The sequence below is a fragment of the Nerophis ophidion genome, linkage group LG28 (genome assembly GCF_033978795.1).
Source record: "Nerophis ophidion isolate RoL-2023_Sa linkage group LG28, RoL_Noph_v1.0, whole genome shotgun sequence".
Lineage (NCBI taxonomy): Eukaryota > Metazoa > Chordata > Actinopteri > Syngnathiformes > Syngnathidae > Nerophis > Nerophis ophidion.
In genome coordinates this window covers 10411247-10431246 of record NC_084638.1, presented here as the reverse complement: position 1 = coordinate 10431246, position 20000 = coordinate 10411247, and the positions used below count along the sequence as shown (strand labels likewise).

The 20000-nt window shown below is 35.8% G+C and overlaps 1 protein-coding gene and 1 long non-coding RNA gene across 2 annotated transcripts in view; one reads left to right on the top strand and one right to left on the bottom strand.

The window, feature by feature from the left end:
- LOC133545694 (uncharacterized) overlaps positions 1–20000 on the top strand; it is a 422860-nt gene that overhangs the window by 192006 nt on the left and 210854 nt on the right. Inside the window, exon 2 of the long non-coding RNA XR_009804916.1 lies at positions 12787–12961. This is a non-coding gene — a long non-coding RNA (uncharacterized LOC133545694). The remainder of the gene's footprint in view (positions 1–12786; positions 12962–20000) is intronic.
- Positions 1–20000, bottom strand: part of LOC133545692 (uncharacterized) — a 422945-nt gene that overhangs the window by 278900 nt on the left and 124045 nt on the right. The window lies entirely within an intron of this gene.

The following is a 20000-nucleotide window of genomic DNA, read 5'->3' as shown; positions in this document are numbered from 1 at the left end:
GATACGATGGCAGTCACACATAAGAGATACGTGTAGACAGCAATATGATGGCAGTCACACATAAGAGATACGTGTAACCTGCAATATGATCGCAGTCACACATAAGAGATACGTGTAGCCTGCGATACGATGGCAGTCACACATAAGAGATACGTGTAAACTGCAATATGATGGCAGTCACACATAAGAGATACGTGTAAACTGCAATATGATGGCAGTCACACATAAGATATACGTGTAGACTGCGATACGATGGCAGTCACACATAAGAGATACGTGTAGACTGCGATACGATGGCAGTCACACATAAGAGATACATGTAGACTGCAATATGATGGCAGTCACACATAAGAGATACGTGTAGACTGCAATATGATGGCAGTCACACATAAGAGATACGTGTAAACTGCAATATGATGGCAGTCACACATAAGAGGTAAGTGTGGACTGCGATACGATGGCAGTCACACATAAGAGATATGTGTAGACTGCGATACGATGGCAGTCACACATAAGAGATACGTGTAGACTGCGATACGATGGCAGTCACACATAAGAGATACGTGTAGACTGCGATACGATGGCAGTCACACATAAGAGATACATGTAAACTACAATATGACTCAAGTAAACAATGCCAAAAATTTGTTGCGCATACCGACCTCGAAGCAATTTTATTTGGTACATGGTGTAATGATAAGTGTGACCAGTAGATGGCAGACACACATACGAGATACGTGTAGACTGTAATATGACTCAAGTAAACAACGGCAAAAATTTGTTGCGCATACCGACTTCGAAGCAATTTTATTTGGTACATGGTGTAATGATAAGTGTGACCAGTAGATGGCAGACACACATAGGAGATAGGTGTAGATTGTAATATGACTCAAGTAAACAACGCCAACATTTTGTAGGTTTCATTGGAAATAAAGAACATTTCATTTTAGTAAGACTTTGGTAAACTACGAAGCCGCACATCTTGACGGATTGTACTGTTTCAACATAGGAGTATTATTATGGTTTGTGTATAAGGTAAGACATATTTTCTGGCGTTTTGTTTCGAGCTATTACGCAAAAGCACATTTCTTTACCTTCTGGTACCTGCTGATCTGCATTTGGGATCTGCATAAGTCCTGAAAAAGCTTCTCTATCTCCTTGTTATGGGACGTTCATCCTCTATTGTTGCAATTTATAATCTAAAGTAGTCTCAAGTTCTTACTTATATCCGTCAGTCGACTCGCCATGAAAGCGTTAAAACATACCGGTGTAGTGACTTGTAATTATTCACTCGAGGACATTTTTTTTCAACCCCTTTATACGCCTTATAATCCGGTTGCGTCCCTATGGTCCGGAAAACACCGTCAATTTAGCCAGCCCTAGTTTAAAGAACCCCCAAACCCCCCCCCCCCTCACACCCCAACCCCCCGAGTACATTTTTTTCAACCCCTTTATACGCCTTATAATCCGGTGCGCCCTATGGTCCGGAAAACACCGTCAATTTAGCCAGCCCTAGTTTAAAGAACCCAACCCCCAACCCCCAACCCCCACCCCTCCAGCCTCTCATCTACACCCTTTTTTTATTTGATGCGGCCCGGAGTAAACAGAAATTTTCCAACACACCAGAATCCTTCAAGGTGCTTGCAGAAGTAAATAAAGCTCAGGGGATTCTGAAGTCTCGGAGAACACTGGAGCCGGCTCTCGCACGGGGAAAAGCTGCTACCTCAAAAGAATTATGTATGGCTTTACAAGGGCAAGCGAGAGCAAAAAAAAACAAAAACAAAACAAGGAGTGGGGGAGTGGGGTGAGGCGACAGTGAGGGTGTAAGCGCCAGAACCCCGGCAGATAAAAGTCAGCCTGCAGTTGGGTCGGGATGGGGGAAAACCAGCGGGGGCTTTTTCATTTATGAATGCATGAATACCTGATTCAAATATTGCTAAAAGTATTTGGACACCCATCCAGGTGTACTAATCACCACAGGTGTATAAAATTCAGCACCGAGGCCACTTTCAGTGATTTCCAGTGCGGAACTGTCACAGGATGCCACCTGTGCAAACAAATCCAGTCGTGAAATCCCTTCGCTCCTAAATATTCCAAAATCTGCTTTATTATGAGAATTTGGAAATTTTTGGGAACAACAGCAACTCAGCCACCAAAGTGGTTGGCCACGTAAACTGACGGATAGGGGTCAGCGCTTATTTCCGCACAGTCAGTTGCTACAGAGCGCCAAACGTCATGTGATTTTTCCAATTAGCCCACGCACAATACGCAGAGTGTTTTGCGGAACGGGTTTCCATGGCCGGGCGGCTGTTTCTAAGCCATACAGCACCGAAGCCACTTTCAGTGATTTCCAGCGCAGAACTGTCACAGGATGCCACCTGTGCAAACAAATCCAGTCGTGAAATTTCCTCGCTCCCTAAATATTCCAAAATCGACTTTATTATGAGAATTTGGAAATTTTTGGGAACAACAGCAACTCAGCCACCAAAGTGGTAGGCCACGGATACGGACGGAGAGGGGTCAGCGCTTAGTGCACAGACTTTCCGCACAGTCAGTTGCTACAGAGTGCTAAACGTCATGTGATTTTTTCCAATTAGCCCACACACAGTACGCAGAGAGCTACGTGGAATGGGTTTTCATGGCCGGGCAGCTGAGTCCAAGCCATAAATCACTAAGTCCGATGCAAAGCGTGGGATGCGGTGGAGTTAAAGCACGTCGCCACCGGACTCTAGGGCAGTGGAGACCACTGTGTTACATGGCCTTTCTTTTTAAACTCAGGCCTGGCGTTTCTGGGTGTTGTTGATAAACGGCTTTCGCTCTGCAAAGTTGAGTTTTAACTTGCCCTTACAAATGCAGCGACGGATTGTAGTTGCCGACAGTGGGCCCATGTGGTGATATCCTTCACACGCCCATGTCGCTTTTTGATGCGGTACCGTCCGTAATATCACGGCTTACGTCCAGATTCTCTAAACATTATCATGATTTTACGGACCGTGGATGGCGAAATGCCTCAATTCCTTGCAATAGCTGGTTGAGAAATGTTTTTCTTAAGATTAATTTTAGAATTTTAATGACATGTTTTAAATAGGTTAAAATCCAATCTGCAACTCTTTAAAATTAAAAATTCAACCAAAAAAAAAGAAGAGAAAAACTAGCTAATTCGAATGTTTTTGAAATCTAAAAAAAAATTATATATTGGACATCATTAGTAATTTTTCCTGATTAAGATTAATTTTAAAATTTTCGATGACATGTTTTAAATAGGTTAAAATCCAATCCGCACTTTGTTAGAATATATAACAAATTGGACCAAGCTAGATTTCTAACAAAGAAAAATCATTATTTGTTCTATGTTTTCCAGAACAAAAATTTTAAAAGGAATTCAAAAGGCTTTGAAATAAAATTTTAATTTACCAGTCGATCTGGTCTTGAGCTTTGGGTTATGACCGAAAGGACAAGATCACGGCTAAAGGCGGCCGGAATGAGTTCCCTCCGCCGGGTGGCGGGGCTCTCCCTGACCACCTGAGGGCACCACAGACTGTGGATGCTTTTAAAAAAGGCTTAAAAACCCATCTTTAAAAAAAACAAAACATGCAGGCTGGTTCTAGCTATTGGGCTGTTTCTAGTTTTATATTTTATCTATTTTATCTATTTTTATTATTATTGTTATTTTTTTTTTTTTTTTACACTGTGGCACTTTGAGGTTGTTTGCTCAACGTAAAGTTTTTTTTTAATAAATAAAATATCTTATTATTATTACAGATTTTCTAGATTTGCCCGATTTTTTTTCCCTTGAATTTTAGTCATTTTAAGTTTGAAGAAATATTTCACAAATATTCTTCGTCGAAAAAACAGTAGCTAAAATGAAGAATTAAAACTAAAATGTATTTGTTATTCTTTACAATAAATAAATAAAAATAATTTACTTGAACATTGATTTAAAAGGTAAAAAGGTACATGTGTTTAAAAAATCTTAAAATCATTTTTAAGGTGGTGTTTTTTCTCAAAAATTGTCTCTCCGAAATTAATAAGAAGCAAAGTAAAAAAAACATTTATTTTTATTTATTTAAACAAGTGAAGACCAAGTCTTTAAAATGTTTTCATGGATTTTCAAATTCTATTTGAGTTTTGTCTCTCTTCGAATTAAAAATGTCGAGAACCAAAGCGAGACCAGCTTGCTAGTAAATAAATACAATTTGAAAAATAGATGCAGCTCACTGGTAAGTGCTGCTATTTGAGCTATTTTTAGAACAGGTTATCACCTGATTTCAGGCCTTTAAAAAACAAAAACAAAAATGCGGTATTTCCAAATAATTTTAAGAAGATTGACTCATTCTTGCGATACAGGAGTTATACTTGGATGCTACCTGATATTTACGGAGCTGGCGCACTAAAACACAAAAAAAAAATAAGGTAAATTAATGTTCTAATTTCATTTAATTTACCGGAGAAGGGTTTTGAATTTTGAAGCAACAAAACTTTTTAACAAACTGAATTTTTAAACACACACACAAATGCTGACAATTTCATCGAATAAAAAATTGTGAGCAAAATGTGTGTGTTTAGAAATGATGTTTGTTAAAATACACAGTATAAAAATTCAGTGCAGTAATTATGAAATTAAAGACAACATTTTATGAAATTGTCAGCATAATTTGATGTAAAAAATTAAGTTAAAAAAATTCAAACACTAAAAAATGTATTAACTCAGTGTTAGAACATTTTTTTTTAGAATTTAAAAAAATTTGAAATATTTTTCTCTGCTCTTTAGTCCAAAAAATAAGGTACATTAATTTCCTAATTGCATTTAATTTTCCGGAGAAGCGTCTTGAATTTTGAAGCAACAAAACTTTTTTACACTGTATTTTAACAAACTGAATTTTTAAACACACACAAAAATGCTGAAAATTCTGACAAAATGTGTGTGTTTAGAAATGTTTGTTAAAATACACAGTATAAAAATTCAGTGCAGAAATTATGAATTTAAAGTCAACATTTTATGAAATTTTCAGCATAATTTGATGTAAAAAATTAAGTTTAAAAAATTCAAACACTAGAAAAATTATCAACTCAGTGTTAGAACTTTTTTTTTTTAACAAAAATTGAAATATTTTTCTCTGCTCTGTAGTCCAAAAAATAAGGTAAATTAATTTCCTAATTTCATTTGATTTAATTTTGAAGCAACAAAACAATTTTACACTGTATTTTGACAAACTGAATTTTTAAACACACACAAAAATGCAGAAAATGTAATCTAATAAAAAAAATGTAAGCTAAATGTGTGTGTTTAGAAATGTTTGTTAAAATACACAGTATAAAAATTCAGTGCAGAAATTATGAAATTAAAGTCAACATTTTAGGAAATCTTCAGCATAATTTGATGTAAAAAATCAAGTTAAAAAAATTCAAACACTAAAAAATTTATTAACTCAGTATTAGAACATTTTTTTTTAAATAAAAAAAATATATATATTTTTCTCTGCTCTGTAGTCCAAAAAAAAGGGTAAATTAATTTCCTAATTTCATTTAATTTACCGGAGAAGGGTCTTGAATTTTGAAGCAACAAAACATTTTTACACTGTGTTTTAACAAACTGAATTTTTAAACACACACAAAAATGCTGAAAATTGTGACAAAAATGTGTGTTTCGAAATTTTTGCTAAAATACACAGTATAGAAATTCAGTGCAGAAATTATGAAATTAAAGTCAACATTTTATGAAATTTTAAGCATAATTTGATGTAAAAAAATAAGTTAAAAAATTCAAACACTAGAAAAATTATCAACTCAGTGTTAGAATTTTTTTTTTTTTTTTAACAAAAATTGAAATATTTTTCTCTGGTCTGTAGTCCAAAAAATAAGGTAAATTAATTTCCTAATTTCATTTAATTTAATTTTGAAGCAACAAAACATTTTTACACTGTATTTTAACAAATTTAATTTTTAAACACACACAAAAATGCTGAAAATTGTGACAAAAATGTGTTTATAGAAATGTTTGTTAAAATACACAGTATAAAAATTCAGTGCAGAAATTATGAAATTAAAGTCAACATTTTATGAAATTTTTAGCATTATTTGATGTAAAAAATTAAGTTAAAAAATTCAAACACTAGAAAAATTATTAATTCCATGTTAGATTTTTTTTTTTCGAATTTTAATTTTTTTTAAATATTTTTCCCTGCTCTGTAGTCCAAAAAAAAGGGTAAATTAAATTCCTAATTTCATTTAATTTACCGGAGAAGGGTCTTGAATTTTGAAGCAACAAAACCGTTTTACACTGTATTTTAACAAACTGCATTTTTAAACACACACACAAAAATGCTGAAAATTGTGACAAAAATGTGTGTTTAGAAATGTTTGTTAAAATACACAGTATAAAAAGTCAGTGCAGAAATTATTAAATTTAACAGAAAATTTATGAATTTGTCAGCATACCGGTAATTTGATGTAAAAAATTAAGTTAAAAAAAATCAAACACTAAAAAATTTATTAATTCAATGTTACAATTTTTTTTTTAGAATTTAAAAAAATTTAAATATTTTTTTCTGCTGTATAGTCCAAAATATAAGGTACATTAATTCTCTAATTTCTTTTAATTTACCGGAGAAGGGTCTTGAATTTTGAAGCAACAAAACAGTTTTACACTGTGTTTTAACAAACTGAATTTTTAAAAACACACAAAAATGCTGAAAAATTCATCTAATAAAAAATTGGGAGCAAAATGTGTGTGTTTAGAAATGTTTGTTAAAATACACAGTATAAAAATTCAGTGCAGAAATTATGAAATAAAAGTCAACATTTTAGGAAATTTTCAGCATAATTTGCTATAAAAAAATAAGTTAAAAAAATTCAAACACTAGAAAAAATATTAATTCAGTGTTAGAACAATTTTTTTAGTATTAAAAAAAATTAAATATTTTTCTTTGCTCTGTAGTCATTTAATTTAATTTTGAAGCAACAAAACATTTTTACACTGAATTTTTAAACACACAAAAATGCTGACAATTTCATCTAATAAAAAATTGTGAGCAAAATGTGTGTGTTTAGAAATGTTTGTTAAAATACACAGTATAAAAATACAGTGCATAAATTATGAAATTAAAGTCAACATTTTATTTGATGTAAAAAAATAAGTTAAAAAAATTCAAACAATAGAAAAATTATTAACTTTTTTTTTAATTTTTTTTAACAAAAATTGACATATTTTTCTCTGGTCTGTAGTCCAAAAAATAAGGTAAATTAATTTCCTAATTTCATTTAATTTAATTTTGTAGCAACAAAAATTTTTTACACTGTATTTTAACAAACTGAATTTTCAAACACACACAAAAATGCAGAAAATTGTGACAAAAATGTGTGTTTAGAAATGTTTGTTAAAATACACAGTATAAAAATTCAGTGCAGAAATTATGAAATTAAAGTCAACATTTTATGAAATTTTCAGCATAATTTGATGTAAAAAAATTAAGTTAAAAGAATTCAAACACTAGAAAAATTATTAACTCAGTGTTAGAACATTTTTTATTTTTTATTTTTTTAAAAATTGACATATTTTTCTCTGGTCTGTAGTCCAAAAAATAAGATACATTAATTTCCTAATTTCATTTAATTTAATTTTGTAGCAACAAAACATTTTTACACTGTATTTTAACAAACTGAATTTTCAAACACACACAAAAATGCAGAAAATTGTGACAAAAATGTGTGTTTAGAAATGTTTGTTAAAATACACAGTATAAAAATTCAGTGCAAAAATTATGAAATTAAAGTCAACATTTTATGAAATTTTCAGCATAATTTGATGTAAAAAAATTAAGTTAAAAAAATTCAAACACTAGAAAAATTATTAACTCAGTGTTAGAACATTTTTTATTTTATTTTTTTTTAAAAATTGACATATTTTTCTCTGGTCTGTAGTCCAAAAAATAAGATACATTAATTTCCTAATTTCATTTAATTTAATTTTGTAGCAACAAAACATTTTTACACTGTATTTTAACAAACTGAATTTTTAAACACACACAAAAATGCTGAAAATTGTGACAAAAATGTGTGTTTAGAAATGTTTGTTAAAATACACAGTATAAAAATTCAGTGCAGAAATTATGAAATTAAAGTCAACATTTTAGGAAATTTTCAGCATAATTTGATGTAAAAAATAAGTTAGAAAAATTCAAACACTAGAAAAATTATTAACTCAGTGTTAGAACATTTTTTTCTTTTTTTTTTAACAAAAATTGAAATATTTTTCTCTGCTCTGCAGTCCAAAAATAAGGTAAATTAATTTCCTAATTTCATTTAATTTAATTTTGTAGCAACAAAAAATTTTTACACTGTATTTTAACAAACTGAATTTTTAAACACAGACAAAAAATGCTGAAAATTGTGACAAAAATGTGTGTTTAGAAATGTTTGTTAAAATACACAGTATAAAAATTAAGTGCAGAAATGATCAAATTAAAGTCCCACTCTCACTTATAGTCATGAGCTTTTGGTTTTGACCGAAAGGACAAGAGGCCGGTATGAAAAAATCTGACCACAGAACTTTCATCCAGAAGGTCTTATCTTTTTTGTCCATGTGATGGTTAGATGAAACAAAAATGTAGTAGTTTGGCCACAATACACAGCAATATGTTTGGAAGAGAAAAGGTACTGGGAACACCATGCCTCCAGTCAAGCATGGTGGTGGTACTATTATGCTCTGGGCCTGTTTTGATGCTAATGGAACTGGTTATTTTGGGAACACCATTCTAAAACCTTAATTTAGCCATTCCTTTACCACTTTTGATGTGTGTTTGGAGGTCATTGTCCTGTTGGAACACCCGACTGCGCCCGAGACCCAACTTTTTCCCATCGTCCTATTTACTCTCTGTAAAGCACCAGTTCCATTGGCAAAAAAAAAAGCCCCATAGCATAATACTATTACCACCATGCTTGACTGGAGGTATGGTGTTCCTGGGATAATAAATAAATTGAAAAAAAGGCCAACCAGGACTTTTTCAAAGGCTGTATAGTACCGATTATGATTCATTAGTATAACGGTACTTTACTAGTACCGGTATACTGTACAACTCTGATAGTTTTAGTTATATTGTAAACCGTATAAACGCTATGGACGGCTATTGTCCCACGTGGTCAAAAGTTTACGTACACTTGTAAACGTCCCTCGGCAAGTTCCACCCCAATAAGGCGGTTTCGTAATTTTTAACCACTCCTCCTTGACAAAATTGGTGCAAATCGGGCTAAATCTGTTGCTTTTTTTCTGACATGGACTTGTTTCTTCAGCATTGTCCACACGTTTAAGTCGGGTTTTTGTTTTCATTTGACATTCCGTGGACAAAGGTAAGACCTTCTGGAGGAAAGTTCTGCGGTCAGATGAAACTATACCCAGAAATATGTTTGGAGGAGAAAAGGTGAGGAATTTAATCCCAGGAACACCATATCTACTGTGAAGCATGGTGGTGGTAGTCTTATGTTCTGGGCCTGTTTTGCTGCCAATGTAACTGGTGCTTTACAGAGAGTAAATGGGACAGGGAAAAAGGAGGATTACCTCCAAATTATTCAGGACAAGCTGAAATCATCAGCCCGGATGTTGGGTCTCGGGCGCAGTCGGGTGTTCCAGCAGGACAACGACCCCCAAACACACGTCAAAAGTGGTAAAGGAATGGCTAAATCAGGCTAAAACGATCCAACTCGGCAAGAGAAATCTTATTGCAAAATAAACAAGTCAAACCCGCTCAAGCGATCATGTCCTTCCTGAGTGGCCCATGGAACCCGAGCGACAGGGAAAGTCGTTCACAGAAGTTTTTTTTAGAATAAAGTCCTGACTTAAACGTGTGGACAATGCTGAAGAAACAAGTCCATGTCAGGAAAACCGACACAAGTATATGGCACCTCTGTTTTTAATGGAACGTCACAAAAAAAATCGAGGGTAAACAAACCCACATGCTTTTAGGATCAGAACTCCAACAACACCCGATGTCGCTTCACCTTCACGCCTCTCCGAGGGTAACCGTGCTTCAAGGTTATTCACGTTACAAGGTCGCACGCTCTGAGACTTCCTTTGCTAAAAGCTCTATTTTTTTGTTGTTTTTTTGCTAAATTCGCAACTTCCAAACGTGGAGTCATCGGCTGCCAAAGCCTTTTACCGCAATTATGCCTGATTGCTAACCAGCTTGTCTCACTTTCTCTTCCGCTTTAGCGGTATTTTGCAACATCAAAAGAGCTCCAGGATCCTTTCAACACGCCGGCTGACATTCAACTTAAAAGTCCTGGCGATAGTCCCAGGGACGTGGTCTCACAAAGTCATCCTGGAGACCCTTAACATTAACTCAGGATGTACATTTAGTTTATTTATTCATGTTTTATCGTACGGATTTGACGCACCCACATCCACCATTTTTTTCTGACTATAAGGCGCACTTAAAATCCTTTCATTTTCTCAAAAATCGCCTTATAACCCAGTGCACCTAATGTAGGGAATAATTCTGGTTGTGCTTACCGGCCTCGAAGCAATTTTATTTGGTGCATGGTGAAATTAAAAGTGTGAGCAGTAGATGGCAGTCACACATGAGCGATAGGTGTAGACTGCACAATTTTTAAATGTTTTATGGTTTTGCACGAATGACTGTTTAATTTTCCTGTATTTTTTTTGTTGATTAAATATTACAAAAGAAAAAGTGACCAGTAGATGGCAGTCACACATAAGAGGTATGCGTTGACTGCACAATTTTTAAATGTTTTATGGTGTTGCATGGATGACTGTTTAATTATCCTGTATTTTTTCATTGATTAAATATTACAAAAGAAAGGGTGAGCAGTAGATGGCAGTCACACATAAGAGATGGGCGTAGACTGCACAATTTTTTAAATGTTTTATGGTTTTGCATGGACGGCTGTTTAATCATCATGTATTCTTTTGGTGTTTAAATATTACTAAAGAAAATAATTAGTGCTTACCAATTTAATTGTGCTTACCATCTTTGAAGCAATTTAATTTGGAACATGGTGAAATGATAAGTGTGACCAGTAGATGGCAGTCCCACATAAGAGATACGTGTCGACTGCAAGATTTGCAAATATTTTATGGTTTTGCATGAACGACTGTTTAATTTTCCTGTATTTTTTTGTTGACTAAATATTACAAAAGAAAAGGTGAGCAGTAGATGGCAGTCACACATAAGAGAGAGGTGTAGACTGCACAATTTTTAAATGTTTTATGGTTTTGCACGAACAACTGTTTAATTTTCCTGTATTTTTTTTGTTGACTAAATATTACAAAAGAAAAGGGGAGCAGTAGATGGCAGTCACACATAAGAGATAGGTGTAGGCTGCACAATTTTTAAATGTTTTATGGTTTTGCACGAACGACTGTTTCATTTTCCTGTATTTTTTTGTTGACTAAATATTACAAAATAAAGGGTGACCAGTAGATGGCAGTCACACATAAGAGGTAGGTGTAGACTGCACAATTTTTAAATGTTTTATGGTTTTGCATGAACGACTGTTTAATTGTTTTAGTTTTTTTTTGTTGACTAAATATTACAAAAGAAAAGGTGAGCAGTAGATGGCAGTCACACATAAGCGATAGGTGTAGACTGCACAATTTTTAAATGTTTTATGGTTTTGCACGAACGACTGTTTAATTTTTCTGTATTTTTTTGTTGAGTAAATATTACAAAAGAAAAGGTGAGCAGTAGATGGCAGTCACACATAAGAGATAGGTTTAGACTGCACAATTTTTAAATGTTTTATGGTTTTGCACAAACTGTTTAATTATCCTGTATTTTTTGTTGATTAAATATTACAAAAGAAAAAGTGAGCAGTAGATGGCAGTCACACATAAGAGGTAGGCGTAGACTGCACAATTTTTAAATGTTTTATGGTGTTGCATGGATGACTGTTTAATTATCCTGTATTTTTTGTTGATTAAATATTACAAAAGAAAAGGTGAGCAGTAGATGGCAGTCACACATAAGAGATAGGTGTAGACTGCAACATTTTTAAATGTTTTATGGTTTTGCACGAACGACTGTTTAATTTTCCTGTATTTTTTTGTTGACTAAATATTACAAAATAAAAGGTGACCAGTAGATGGCAGTCACACATTAGGGATAGGTGTAGACTGCACAATTTTTAAATGTTTTATGGTTTTGCACGAATGACTGTTTAATCATTCTGTATTTTTTGGGGTGATTAAATATTACCAAAGAAAAAAATTAGTGCTTACCAATTTAATTGTGCTTAGCATCTTTGAAGCAATTTAATTTGGTACATGGTGAAATCATAAGTGTGACCAGTAGATGGCAGTCACACATAAGAGATAGGTGTGGACTGCATTTTTTTTTTTTTTATTATGGTTTCGCATCAACAACTGTTTAATTATCTTGTATTTTAATTGGCTTTGGTTGGTGTTTATCATTTTGTATTTTTCAGACTATTGGATGGATATTTATTGATTGATTGATTGATGCAGTCAAGGACAACATAAAGGTTTTTTAAATTAGTTTATATGTCGAAAAGATGCATGTTTTTGCACGTTGAAGTGAAAAATAATCAGTTCTTCGTTGCTCGCCTCTCCTGAGCACCAAACCCTGATCTGGTGTCTGTCTGAAGCAATAAAGCTGGTAAATTGCTACATTTTTGGTTGATGGTGTGCGTGCTTGATGATGTCTGCACAGCATGTTTTGTCACACTTCACACTCCTGTCACTCCAAGTGGAAAATGCTGCTCCTCACGTTGTCGTCTTATTTTACACCACCTCCTTATTGTTTGTGTTTCTAGGAGCGGGTAAAGGCTGGGGGAGACCGGGGAAGCGAGGAGTCGCTCCCGAGTCCATGGGAGGACTGTTTGGCATGTCAGATCTGCTTGGCTGTGACAGTCATCTTGCACAGCTGAGGCAGGACCGGATTTTTTTACATCCCTAAGCCGTTTTTCCCCCTGGCTGCACCTGAGCAGAGTGAGTACAACCTTTTCAGAAATGATGGTGTTAGTGTGTGTCTATACTGTTTGTACTTGTGTATCTATCTGGGTGTCTCCGGCACAGTTCCAGCCTCGGTTGATAAGGAAATATGTATGTATATGTGTATATATATACATGTATACATACATAAACACACCTAATATGTATTTATTTTTGTATTTATGTATATGCATATATATGTATTCATGTATATATTTATGTAGATACGTGTAGACTGCAATATGACTCAAGTAAACAACGGCAAAAATTTGTTGTGCATACCGACCTCGAAGCCATTTTATTTGGTACATGGTGTAATGATAAGTGTGACCAGTAGATGGCAGTCACACATAAGAGATACGTGTAGACTGCAATATGATGGCAGTCACACAGAAGAGATACGTGTAGACTGCAATGTGATGGCAGTCACACATAAGAGCTACGTGTAGACGGCAATATATATATATATATATATATATATATATATATATATATATATATATATATGTATATATATATATATGCGTGCAGACTGCAATATGATGGCAGTCACACATAAGAGATACGTGTAGACTGCTATATGACTCAAGTAAACAATGCCAAAAATGTGTTGTGCATACCGACCTCGTAGCAATTTTATTTGGTACATGGTGTAATGATAAGTGTGACCAGTAGATGGCAGTCACACAGAAGAGATACGTGTAGACTGCAATATGATGGCAGTCACACAAAAGAGATACGTGTAGACTGCAATATGACTCAAGTAAACAATGCCAAAAATATGTTGTGCATACCGACCTCGTAGCAATTTTATTTGGTACATGGTGTAATGATAAGTGTGACCAGTAGATGGCAGTCACACATAAGAGATACGTTTAGACTGCAAACAATATATATATATATATATATATATATATATATATATATATATATATATATATATATATATATGCGTGCAGACTGCAATATGATGGCAGTCACACATAAGAGATACGTGCAGACTGCAATATGATGGCAGTCACACATAAGAGATACGTGCAGACTGCGATATGATGGCAGTCACACATAAGAGATACGTGTAGACTGCAATATGACTCAAGTAAACAACGGCAAAAATTTGTTGTGCATACCGACCTCGAAGCCATTTTATTTGGTACATGGTGTAATGATAAGTGTGACAAGTAGATGGCAGTCACACATAAGAGATACATGTAGACTGCAATATGGTGGCAGTCACACAGAAGAGATACGTGTAGACTGCAATGTGATGGCAGTCACACATAAGAGCTACGTGTAGACTGCACTATATATATATATATATATATATATATATATATATATATATATATATATATATATATGCGTGCAGACCAGACTGCAATATGATGGCAGTCACACATAAGAGATACGTGTAGACTGCAATATGACTCAAGTAAACAATGCCAAAAATGTGTTGTGAATACCGACCTCGTAGCAATTTTATTTGGTACATGGTGTAATGATAAGTGTGACCAGTAGATGGCAGTCACACAGAAGAGATACGTGTAGACTGCAATATGATGGCAGTCACACATAAGAGCTACGTGTAGGCTGCAATATGACTCAAGTAAACAAGGCAAAAAATCTGTTGTGCATACCGACCTCGAAGCAATTTTATTTGGTACATGGTGTAACGATAAGTGTGACCAGTAGATGGCAGTCACACAGAAGAGATACGTGTGGACTGCAATGTGATGGTAGTCACACAGAAGAGAAACGTGTAGACTGCAATATAATGGCAGTCACACATAAGAGCTACGTGTAGGCTGCAATATGACTCAAGTAAACAACGGCAAAAATTTGTTGTGCATACCGACCTCGAAGCGATTTTATTTGGTACATGGTGTAACGATAAGTGTGACCAGTAGATGGCAGTCACACAGAAGAGCAACGTGTAGACTGCAATATGATGGTAGTCACACATAAGAGATACGTGTAGACTGCAATCTATATATATATATATATATATATATATATATATATATATATATATACATATATATATATATATATATTCATATATATATATAAATATAAATATAAGTGCAGACTGCAATATGGTGGCAGTCACACAGAAGAGAAACGTGTAGACTGCAATATGATGGCAGTCACACATAAGAGATACGTGTAGGCTGCAATATGACTCAAGTAAACAACGCCAAAAATTTGTTGTGCATACCGACCTCGAAGCGATTTTATTTGGTACATGGTGTAATGATAAGTGTGACCAGTAGATGGCAGTCACACATAAGAGATATGTGTAGACTGCAATTTGATGGCAGTCACACATAAGAGCTACGTGTAGACTGCAATATATATACATATATATATATATATATATATATATATATATATATATATATATATATATATATATATATATATATATAAATATAAATGCGTGCAGACTGCAATATGATGGCAGTCACACATAAGAGATACGTGTAGACTTCAATATGACTCAAGTAAACAACGCCAAAAATTTGTTGTGCATACTGTATATATTTATATGTATATATATATATATATATATATATATATATATATATATATATTGTGAATTAGTGAATTATATATTTATATATCGCTTTTCTCTGGTGACTCAAAGCGCTTTACATGGTGATACCCAATATCCAAGTTACATTTAAACCAGTGTGGGTGGCACCGGGAGCAGGTGGGTAAAGTGTCTTGCCCAAGGACACAACGGCAGTGACTAGGATGGCGGAAGCGGGAATCGAACCTGCAACCCTCAAGTTGCTGGCACGGCCACTTTACCAACTGTATTTATGTATACAGATGTATGTATTTATGATTTATAAATATGTGTATGTATTTATATATGTATTTATGTATATAAATATGTGTGTGTATGTATATATATATATATATATATATATATATATATATATATATATATGGAAAAAACTTTCTCGCTGGTATTTCTTTCCTTCGGACCTGCATTCGCCCCGACACATTCTTGCTAGTAGCGTCATCTTTGTAGCGCTATCCAAGATCACTTTTTGCTAGCATAGCCATTAGAGACCTCATATTTGTACCACACAAAAAACAACACATTTTCTGACTTGCTTTACGGCATACGTCTCCCCCTCTTTCCCGGTCGTTAAAAAGACAGAAGTCGATGCAACGCGCTATGTGTAACTAGGTCCAAAATGACCAAAGGAACTTAAAATTTTGCCTGAAGAGACAAAAACGGAACTCACCCGGATGACTGAACAGTCAGGATCAACATTACCCCGGCTTTTACTCGCTGGCACAAGCTCCAAGACGGGGAATCATGGACCGATGCTGCCTTGACTGTCGATGCCCAAATCAGAATGATAGCGCTAATGGTATTTTTCGGAAATTTGCAAAGAACAGTCAGGATCAACATTGCCCCGGCTTTCACTCTCTATCAGATAGCTCCAAAACAACCAAAGAAAGGAAAAGTTTTGTTTGAAGAGACCAAAAAGGGAGCTCACCCGGATAAAATAACAGTCAGGATCAACATTGCCCCGGCTATCACTAGATGGCATGACCTGGAAGACGAGAAAATTCCGACCAATGCTGGCTTGACAGTCGATGCCCAAATAAAAAAAGATACTGCAAATGTTATTTTTTGGAAATTTGCAAAAACCAGTCAGGATCAACATTGCCCCGGCTTTCACTTTCTATCAGATAGCTCCAAAACAACCAAAGAAAGGAAAAGTTTTGCCTGAAGAGACCAAAAAGGGAGCTCACCCAGATAAAATAACAGTCAGGATCGACATTACCTCTGTTTTCACTCGCTGGCATGAGCTGGAAGACGGGGAATTTCAGACCGATGCTGCCTTGACTGCCGATGCCCAAATTAAAAAGATACAGCAAATGTTATTTTTTGGAAATTTGCAAAGAACTGTCAGGATCAACATTGCTCCGGCTTTCACTCGCTATCAGATAGCTCCAAAACAACCAAAGAAAGGAAAAGTTTTGCCTGAAGAGACCAAAAAGGGAGCTCACCCGGATAAAATAACAGTCAGGATCAACATGACCTGGAAGACGAGGAATTTCCGAGACTGCAAATGTTATTTTTGGGAAATTTGCAAAAAAACAGCCAGGATCAACATTGCCCCGGCTTTCACTCTCTATCAGATAGCTCCAAAACAACCAAAGAAAGGACAAGTTTTGCCTGAAGAGACCAAAAAGGGAGCTCACCCGGATAAAATAACAGTCAGGATCAACATTGCCCCGGCTATCACTCGCTGGCATGAGCTAGAAGACGAGGAATTTCAGACTGATGCTGCCTTGACTGTCGATGCCCGAATCAAAATGATAGTTAATGGTATTTTTCGGAAATTTGCAAAGAACAGTCAGGATCAACATTGCCCCTGCTTTCACTCGCTATCAGATAGCTCCAAAACAACCAAAGAAAGGAAAAGTTTTGCCTGAAGAGACCAAAAAGGGAGCTCACCCGGATAAAATAACAGTCAGGATCAACATGACCTGGAAGACGAGGAATTTCCGATACAGCAAATGTTATTTTTGGGAAATTTGCAAAAAACATTCAGGGTCAACATTGCCCCGGCTTTCACTCTCTATCAGATAGCTCCAAAACAACCAAAGAAAGGAAAAGTTTTGCCTGAAGAGACCAAAAAGGGAGCTCACCTGGATAAAATAACAGTCAGGATCAACATGACCTGGAAGACGAGGAATTTCCGAGACTGCAAATGTTATTTTTGGGAAATTTGCAAAAAAACAGCCAGGATCAACATTGCCCCGGCTTTCACTCTCTATCAGATAGCTCCAAAACAACCAAAGAAAGGACAAGTTTTGTTTGAAGAGACCAAAAAGGGAGCTCACCCGGATAAAATAACAGTCAGGATCAACATTGCCCCGGCTATCACTCGCTGGCATGAGCTAGAAGACGAGGAATTTCAGACTGATGCTGCCTTGACTGTCGATGCCCGAATCAAAATGATAGTTAATGGTATTTTTCGGAAATTTGCAAAGAACAGTCAGGATCAACATTGCCCCTGCTTTCACTCGCTATCAGATAGCTCCAAAACAACCAAAGAAAGGAAAAGTTTTGCCTGAAGAGACCAAAAAGGGAGCTCACCCGGATAAAATAACAGTCAGGATCAACATGACCTGGAAGACGAGGAATTTCCGATACAGCAAATGTTATTTTTGGGAAATTTGCAAAAAACATTCAGGGTCAACATTGCCCCGGCTTTCACTCTCTATCAGATAGCTCCAAAACAAGCAAAGAAAGGAAAAGTTTTGCCTGAAGAGACCAAAAAGGGAGCTCACCTGGATAAAATAACAGTCAGGATCAACATTGCCCCGGCTACCACTCGCTGGCATGAGCTGGAAGACGAGGAATTTCAGACCAATGTTGCCTTGACTGTCCATGCCCAAATCAAAAAGATACTGCAAATGTTATTTTTGGGAAATTTGCAAAGAACAATCAGGACTAACATTGCCCCGGCTTTCACTCTGTATCAGATAGTGCCAAAACAACCAAAGAAAGGAAAAGTTTTGCCTGAAGAGACCAAAAAGGGAGCTCACCCGGATAAAATAACAGTCAGGATCAACATGACCTGGAAGACGAGGAATTTCCGAGACTGCAAATGTTATTTTTGGGAAATTTGCAAAAAAACAGCCAGGATCAACATTGCCCCGGCTTTCACTCTCTATCAGATAGCTCCAAAACAACCAAAGAAAGGACACGTTTTGTTTGAAGAGACCAAAAAGGGAGCTCACCCGGATAAAATAACAGTCAGGATCAACATTGCCCCGGCTATCACTCGCTGGCATGAGCTAGAAGACGAGGAATTTCAGACTGATGTTGCCTTGACTGTCCATGCCCAAATCAAAAAGATACTGCAAATGTTATTTTTGGGAAATTTGCAAAGAACAATCAGGACTAACATTGCCCCGGCTTTCACTCTGTATCAGATAGTGCCAAAACAACCAAAGAAAGGAAAAGTTTTGCCTGAAGAGACCAAAAAGGGAGCTCACCCGGATAAAATAACAGTCAGGATCAACATGACCTGGAAGACGAGGAATTTCCGAGACTGCAAATGTTATTTTTGGGAAATTTGCAAAAAAACAGCCAGGATCAACATTGCCCCGGCTTTCACTCTCTATCAGATAGCTCCAAAACAACCAAAGAAAGGACACGTTTTGTTTGAAGAGACCAAAAAGGGAGCTCACCCGGATAAAATAACAGTCAGGATCAACACTGCCCCGGCTATCACTCGCTGGCATGAGCTAGAAGACGAGGAATTTCAGACTGATGCTGCCTTGACTGTCGATGCCCGAATCAAAATGATAGTTAATGGTATTTTTCGGAAATTTGCAAAGAACAGTCAGGATCAACATTGCCCCTGCTTTCACTCGCTATCAGATAGCTCCAAAACAACCAAAGAAAGGAAAAGTTTTGCCTGAAGAGACCAAAAAGGGAGCTCACCCGGATAAAATAACAGTCAGGATCAACATTGCCCCGGCTACCACTCGCTGGCATGAGCTGGAAGACGAGGAATTTCAGACCAATGTTGCCTTGACTGTCCATGCCCAAATCAAAAAGATACTGCAAATGTTATTTTTGGGAAATTTGCAAAGAACAATCAGGACTAACATTGCCCCGGCTTTCACTCTGTATCAGATAGTGCCAAAACAACCAAAGAAAGGAAAAGTTTTGCCTGAAGAGACCAAAAACGGAGCTCACCCGAATAAAAGAACAGTCAAGCTCAACATTAGAGACCTAATATTTGGGCGAATGGCAGCTTTTTGTGGGTACACAAGCTCGTGGCAGCACATGTTACGCCGGTTTTACCCGGAGTGTATTCCGTTGTCGTCTTTCAATGTGCCATTTCTATGACAGCCCCGCCCCCCATATCTATCCGTGCACTGGAGAGCTGCGACTGCTCACACTTCCCTGATTTCTTTGTTTTATTTTTGGAGACTGCTTTATGTTCCTACTTCCAGCGAGCTGTTACGCAAGGTGATACTACCTGGG